The sequence below is a fragment of the Arachis hypogaea genome, chromosome 11 (genome assembly GCF_003086295.3).
Source record: "Arachis hypogaea cultivar Tifrunner chromosome 11, arahy.Tifrunner.gnm2.J5K5, whole genome shotgun sequence".
Classification (NCBI taxonomy): domain Eukaryota; kingdom Viridiplantae; phylum Streptophyta; class Magnoliopsida; order Fabales; family Fabaceae; genus Arachis; species Arachis hypogaea.
This window is the reverse complement of record NC_092046.1, coordinates 65,234,122-65,241,454: the sequence shown is the minus strand read 5'-3', so window position 1 is coordinate 65,241,454 and position 7,333 is coordinate 65,234,122. Positions and strand designations below refer to the sequence as shown.

Genomic DNA, 7,333 nt, shown 5'->3' with positions numbered 1-7,333 from the left:
TTCATGAGGAACAGCAGAGCTCCACACCTTCATCTATGGAGTGCAGAAACTCTACCGTTTGAAAATACATAAGTGAAAGGTTCAGGCATGGCCGAGAGGCCAGCCCCCAAAACGTGATCACAGGATCAAAAATACAATCCAGGATGTCTAATACAATAGTAAAAAGTCCTATTTATACTAAACTAGTCACTAGGGTTTACAGAAGTAAGTAATTGATGCATAAATCCACTTCTGGGGCCCACTTGGTGTGTGCTTGGGCTGAGCCTGAATGTTACACGTGCATAGGCTCTTTCTGGAGTTGAACGCTAGGTTGTAATGTGTTTCTGGCGTTCAACTCTGGTTTGTGACGTGTTTCTGGTGTTTAACTCCAGACAGCAGCGTAGAACTGGAGTTCAACGCCCTTTTACGTCGTCTAAACTCGGCCAACGTATGGACTATTATATATTGCTAGAAAGCTCTGGATGTCTACTTTCCAATGCAATTGAAAGTGCGCCATTGTGAGTTCTGTAGCTCCAGAAAATCCACTTTGAGTGCAGGGAGGTCAGAATCCAACAGCATCAGCAGTCCTTCTTCTACCTCTGAATCTGATTTTTGCTCAAGTCCCTCAATTTCAGCCAGAAAATACCTGAAATCACAGAAAAATACACAAACTCATAGTAAAGTCCAAAAATGTGAATTTAACATAAAAACTAATAAAAATATCCCTCAAAGTAACTAGATCCTACTAAAAACATACTAAAAATAATGCCAAAAAGCGTATAAATTATCCGCTCATCACAACACCAAACTTAAATTATTGCTTGTCCCCAAGCAACTGAAAATCAAATAGGATAAAAAGAAGAGAATATACTATAAATTCCAAACTATCAATGAAACATAGCTCCAATCAGATGAGCGGGACTTGTAGCTTTTTGCCTCTTGAATAGTTTTGGCATCTCACTTCCTCCATTGAAGTTCAGAATGATTGGCATCTATAGGAACTCAGAGTTCAGATAGTGTTATTGATTCTCCTAGTTCAGTATGTTGATTCTTGAACACATCTACTTTATGAGTCTTGGCCGTGGCCCTAAGCACTTTGTTTTCCAGTATTACCACCGGATACATAAATGCCACAGATACATAACTGGGTGAACCTTTTCAGATTGTGACTCAGCTTTGCTAAAGTCCCTAATTAGAGGTGTCCAGGGTTCTTAAGCACACTCTTCTTTTGCTTTGGACCTTGACTTTAACCGCTCAGTCTCAAGTTTTCACTTGACACCTTCACGCCACAAGCACATGGTTAGGGACAGCTTGGTTTAGCCGCTTAGGCCAGGATTTTATTCCTTTAGGCCCTCCTATCCACTGATGCTCAAAGCCTTGGGATCCTTTTTATTACCCTTGCCTTTTGGTTTTAAGGGTTACTGGCTTTTTGCTCTTGCCTCTTGGTTTTAAGAGCTTTTGGCTTTTTCTACTTGCTTTTTCTTTTTAGTTATTTTTTTCGCCTATTTTTTTCTGCAAGCTTTGTTCTTTGCTGCTTTTTCTTGCTTCAAGAATCATTTTTATGATTTTTCAGATTATCAAATAACATGTCTCCTTGTCATCATTCTTTCAAGAGCCAACATATTTAACATTCTTAAACAACAACTTCAAAAGACATATGCACTGTTCAAGCATTCATTCAGAAAACAAAAAGTATTGTCACCACATCAATATAATTAAACTAAGTTCAAGGATAAATTCGAAACTCATGTACTTCTTGTTCTTTTGAATTAAAACATTTTTCCATTTAAGAGAGGTGATGGATTCATAGGACATTCATAACTTTAAGACATAGTTACTAAATACTAATGATCATGTAATAAGACACAAACAAGGATAAGCACTTAACATAAAGAAAACGAAAAACAGGGAATTTAAGAACAAGAAATGAATCCACCTTAGTGATGGTGGCGTTTCCTTCTTGAGGAACCAATGATGTCCTTGAGCTCTTCTATGTCTCTTCCTTGTCTTTGTTGCTCCTCCCTCATTGCTTTTTGATCTTCTCTAATTTCATGAAGGATGATGGAGTGCTCTTGATGTTCCACCCTTAATTGTCCCATGTTGGAACTTAGTTCTCCTAGGGAGGTGTTGATTTTCTCCCAATAGTTTTGTGGAGGAAAATGCATTTGAGGCATCTCCAGGATCTCATGGTGATGAGCTTCATGTGTCTCTTGAGCTCCATGAATGGGCTCTCTTGTTTGCTCCATCCTTTTCTTAGTGATGGGCTTCTCTTCCTCAATGGGAATGTCTCCTTCTATGTCAATCCCAGCCGAATTGCATAGATGGAAAATGAGGTGAGGAAAAACTAACCTTGCCATAGTGGAGGACTTGTCAGCCACCTTGTAGAGTTCTTGAGGTATAATCTCATGAACCTCCACCTCTTCTCCAATCATGATGCTATGGATCATGATGGCCCGGTCTATAGTAACTTCAGACCGGTTGCTAGTGGGAATGATTGAGCGTTGAATGAACTCCAACCATCCTCTAGCTACAGGCTTAAGGTCCAGTCTTCTCAATTGAACCGGTTTGCCTTTTGAGTCAATCTTCCATTGAGCTCCTTCCACACATATGTCCATGAGGACTTGGTCCAACCTTTGATCAAAGTTGACTCTCCTTTTGTAGGGGCGTGCGTTCTCTTCCATCATTGGCAAGTTGAACGCCAACATTACATTTTCCGGACTAAAATCTAAGTAATTCCCCCGAACCATGGTGAGATAATTCTTTGGGTTCGGGTTCTTACTTTGATCATGGTTCCTTGTGATCCATGCATTAGCATAGAACTCTTGAACCATTAGAATTCTGACTTGTTGGATGGGGTTTGTTAGAACTTCCCAACCTTTTCTATGGATCTCATGTCGGATCTCCGGATACTCATTTCTCTTGAGTTTGAAAGGGACCTCGGGGATCACCTTCTTCTTGGCCACAACATCATAGAAGTGGTCTTGATGAGCTTTGGAGATGAATCTTTCCATCTCCCATGACTCGGAGGTAGAAGCTTTTGTCTTCCCTTTCCCTTTTCTAGAGGATTCTCCGGTCTTAGGTGCCATCAATGGTAATTGAAAAACAAAAAGCTTATGCGTTTACCACACCAAACTTAGAATTTTGCTTGCTCTCGAGCAAGAGAAGAAAGGATAGATGAAGAAGAAGAAGAAAATATGGAGGAGAGGAGGGAGAGGTATATTCGGCCAAGAAGAGAAGAGAGGGTTATGTTGTGTGAAAATGAGGAAGAATGGAGGGCTATATATAGGGAAGGGAGGGGGGTAAGGTTCGGCCATAAGGGTGGGTTTTGGGTGGGAAATTGATTTTGAATTTTGAAGGTAGGTGGAGTTTATGAGGTAGGTTTATAGGGAAGAGTGGATGTTGGGAAGAGAGGATGAACATTGAGAAGAGGGAAGAGAGTGAGTGGTGGTAGGTGGGGATCCTGTGGGGTCCACAGATGCTGAGGTGTCAAGGAATTGCATCCCTGCACCAATTAGGCATGTAAAATGCCTTTGCATGCAATTCTGGCGTTTAAACGCCGAATTGATGCTTGTTCTGGGCGTTCAGCGCCCAGATGCAGCATATTTCTGGCGTTGAACGCCAGCCAGATGCTTGTTTCTGGCGTTCAGCGCCAGCTCTTCTTCACTGTGCATTTCTGGCGTCTGAACGCCAGGATGCTGCTTGTTTCTGGCGTTCAACGCCAGAAACATGCTCTGTTCTGGCGTTGAACGCCAGACAGATGCTCTTTACTGGCGTTTAAACGCCAGTGAGATCCTTCTCCAGGGTGTGATTTTTCTTCTGCTGTTTTTTATTCTATTTTCAATTTTTATATTTATTTTGTGACTCCACATGATCATGAACCTAATAAAACATGAAAAACAATAAAAATAAAATTAGATAAATAAAAATTGGGTTGCCTTCCAACAAGCGCTTCTTTAATGTCAATAGCTTGACAGTGGGCTCTCATGGAGCCTCACAGATGTTCAGAACATTGTTGAGACTCCCCAACACCAAACTTAGAGTTTGGATATGGGAGTTCAACACCAAACTTAGAGTTTAACTGTGGGGGCTCTGGTTGATTCTGTTTTGAGAGAAGCTTACTGTGCCTCTTTTCCATGTTTACAGAAGGATGACCTTGAGTTTAAAACACAAGGGAGTCCTCATTCAATTGAAGGACTAGTTCACCTCTGTCAACATCAATTACAGCTCTTGCTGTGGCTAGGAAGGGTCTTCCAAGGATGATGGATTCATCCTCATCCTTCCCAGTATCTAGGACTATGAAATCAGCAGGGATGTAAAGGCCTTCAACCTTTACTAACACGTCCTCTACTTGTCCATAAGCCTGTTTTCTTGAATTGTCTGCCATCTCTAATGAGATTTTAGTAGCTTGCACCCCAAAGATTCCCAGATTCTCTATTACAGAGAGGGGCATGAGGTTTATCCCTGAACCAAGGTCACACAGAGCCTTTTCAAAGATCATGGTGCCTATGGTACAAGGTATTAAGAACTTTCCAGGATCCTATTTCTTCTTAGGCAATGTCAGTTGATCCAGATCACTTAGTTCATTGGTGAACAAGGGAGGTTCATCTTTCCAAGTTTCAATACCAAATAATTTGGCATTCAGCTTCATGATTGCACCAAGGTACTTGGTAACTTGCTCCTTAGTAACATTCTCATTCTCTTCAGAAGAGGAATACTCATCAGAGCTCATGAATGGCATAAGGAGGTTTAATGGAATCTCTTTGGTCTCTAGATGAGCCTCAGATTCCTTTGGTTCCTCAGAGGGCAACTCCTTATTGATCACTGGACGTCCCAGGAGGTCTTCCTCCTTGGGATTCACGTCCTTCTCTCCTCTTGTGGGTTCGGCCATGATGGTCAATTCAATGGCCTTGCACTCTCCTTTTGGATTTTCTTCTATATTGCTTGGGAGAGTACTAGGAGGGATTTCAGTGACCCTTTTACTCAGCTGGCCCACTTGTGCCTCCAAATTTCTAATGGAGGACCTTGTTTCATTCATGAAACTTACAGTGGCCTTAGATAGATCAGAGACTAAGTTTGTTAAATTAGAGGTATTTTGTTCAGAGTTCTCTGTCTGTTGCTGAGTGGATGATGGAAAAGGCTTGCTATTGCTAAACCTGTTTCTTCCACCATTATTAAAGCCTTGTTGAGGCTTTTGATCCTTCCATGAGAGATTTGGGTGATTTCTCCATGATGAGTTATAGGTGTTTCCATAAGGTTCACCTAAGTAATTTACCTCTGCTATTGCAGGGTTCTCAGGATCATAAGCTTCTTCTTCAGAAGCTACCTCTTAAGTACTGTTGGATGCAGCTTGCATTCCATTCAGACTCTGAGAAATCATATTGACTTGCTGAGTCAATATTTTATTCTGAGCTAATATGGCATTCAGAGTATCAATTTCAAGAACTCCCTTCTTCTGAGGCGTCCCATTACTCACAGGATTCCTCTCAGAAGTGTACATAAACTGGTTATTAGCAACCATGTCAATGAGTTCTTGAGCTTCTGCAGGTGTTTTCTTTAGGTGAATGGATCCACCTGCAGAAGTATCCAATGATATCTTAGCTAATTCAGACAGACCATCATAGAATATATTCAGGATGGTCCATTCTGAAAGCATGTCAGAAGGACACTTTTTGGTCAGTTCCTTGTATCTCTCCCAAGCTTCATAGAGGGATTCACCTTCTTTCTGTCTGAAGGTTTGAACATCCACTCTAAGCTTACTCAGCTTTTGAGGAGGAAAGAACTTGGCTAAGAAAGCCTTGACCAGCTTATCCCAAGAGTTCAGGCTATCTTTGGGTTGAGAGTCCAACCACACTCTAGCTCTGTCTCTTATAGCAAATGGGAAAAGCATGAGCCTGTAGACTTCAGGATCTACTCCATTAGTCTTAACAGTATCACAGATCTGTAAAAATTCCGTTAAGAACTGAAAAGGATCTTCAGATGGAAGTCCATGGAACTTGCAGTTCTGCTGCATCAGAGAAACTAATTGAGGTTTCAGCTCAAAATTGTTTGCTCCAATGGTAGGGATGGATATGCTTCTTCCATGTAAATTGGAGTTAGGTGCAGTAAAGTCACCAAGCATCCTCCTTGCATTATTATTATTTTTGGCTGCCATCTCCTCTTCCTGTTCGAAAATTTCTGTAAGGTTATCTCTGGATTGTTGTATTTTAGCTTCTCTTAGTTTTCTCTTCAGAGTCCTTTCAGGTTCTAGATCTGCTTCAACAAGAATATTCTTGTCCTTGCTCCTGCTCATATGAAAAAGAGGGAACAGAAAAATAATAATAGGGATCTTTTTTACCACAGTATAGAGGTCCCCCTAGGTGAGTGGAAGAAAAGAAGAGTAGAATAAAAGAAGAAGAAAAGAATGTAATGTAAGGAAAGAAACACAAGGGTGAGGAGAGCAGAGATGTGAGATGAAGAGAAGTGTTAGTAGATGAATAAATAAATAGGAGATGAGAGAGAAAGAGAATTTTCGAAAATTATTTTTGAAAAATGGTTAGTGATTTTCAAAATTAGTTTTTGAAAAAGGTTAGTAATTTTCGAAAATTAGGAATAAAATTAAGTTAAAATTAAAAATTGAAACAATTAGTTAATTAAAAAGAATTTTTGAAAAAGAGGGAGATATTTTCGAAAATTAGAGAGAGAGAGTTAGTTAGGTAGTTTTGAAAGAGATAAGAAACAAACAAAAGGTTAGTTAGTTAGTTGAAACAAATTTGAAAATCAATTTTGAAAAGATAAGAAGATAAGTAGTTAGAAAAGATATTTTAAAATCAAATTTTTGAAAAAGATATGATTTTGAAAAAGATAAGATAAAAAGATATTTTTGAAAAGATATGATTGAAATTAGTTTTGAAAAAGATTTGATTTTTAAAATCACAATTAATGACTTGATTCACAAGAAATCACAAGATATGATTCTAGAACTTAAAGTTTGAATCTTTCTTAACAAGCAAGTAACAAACTTGAAATTTTTTAATCAAAACATTAATTGTTGATGATATTTTTGAAAATATGATGTAAAATTAAGAAAAAGATTTTTGAAAAATATTTTTAAAATTTTCGAAAATAAATAAGAAAAATGAAAAAGATTTTATTTTTGAAAAATATTTTGAAAAAGATAAGATTTTTAAATTGAAAATTTGATCTGACACATAAAAACAACTAGATTTTAAAATTTTTTGAAAAAGTCAATCCAAATTTTCGAAATTTATGAGTGAAAAAGGGGAAGATATTTTTTTATTTTTGAATTTTTAATGATGAGAGAGAAAAACATGAAATTGATGCAATGCATGAAAGTTATGGATCAAAGCAAGGAATG

The 7,333-nt window shown here is 38.6% G+C and overlaps 1 non-coding gene across 1 annotated transcript; it reads left to right on the top strand.

Moving 5' to 3' along the window:
* The first annotated feature begins 5,626 nt into the window (after window positions 1-5,626).
* Window positions 5,627-5,734, top strand: LOC112725794 (small nucleolar RNA R71). Its single transcript, XR_003164877.1, has one exon. It is a non-coding gene; the product is annotated as a small nucleolar RNA R71 (small nucleolar RNA).
* Window positions 5,735-7,333: the final 1,599 nt, after the last annotated feature.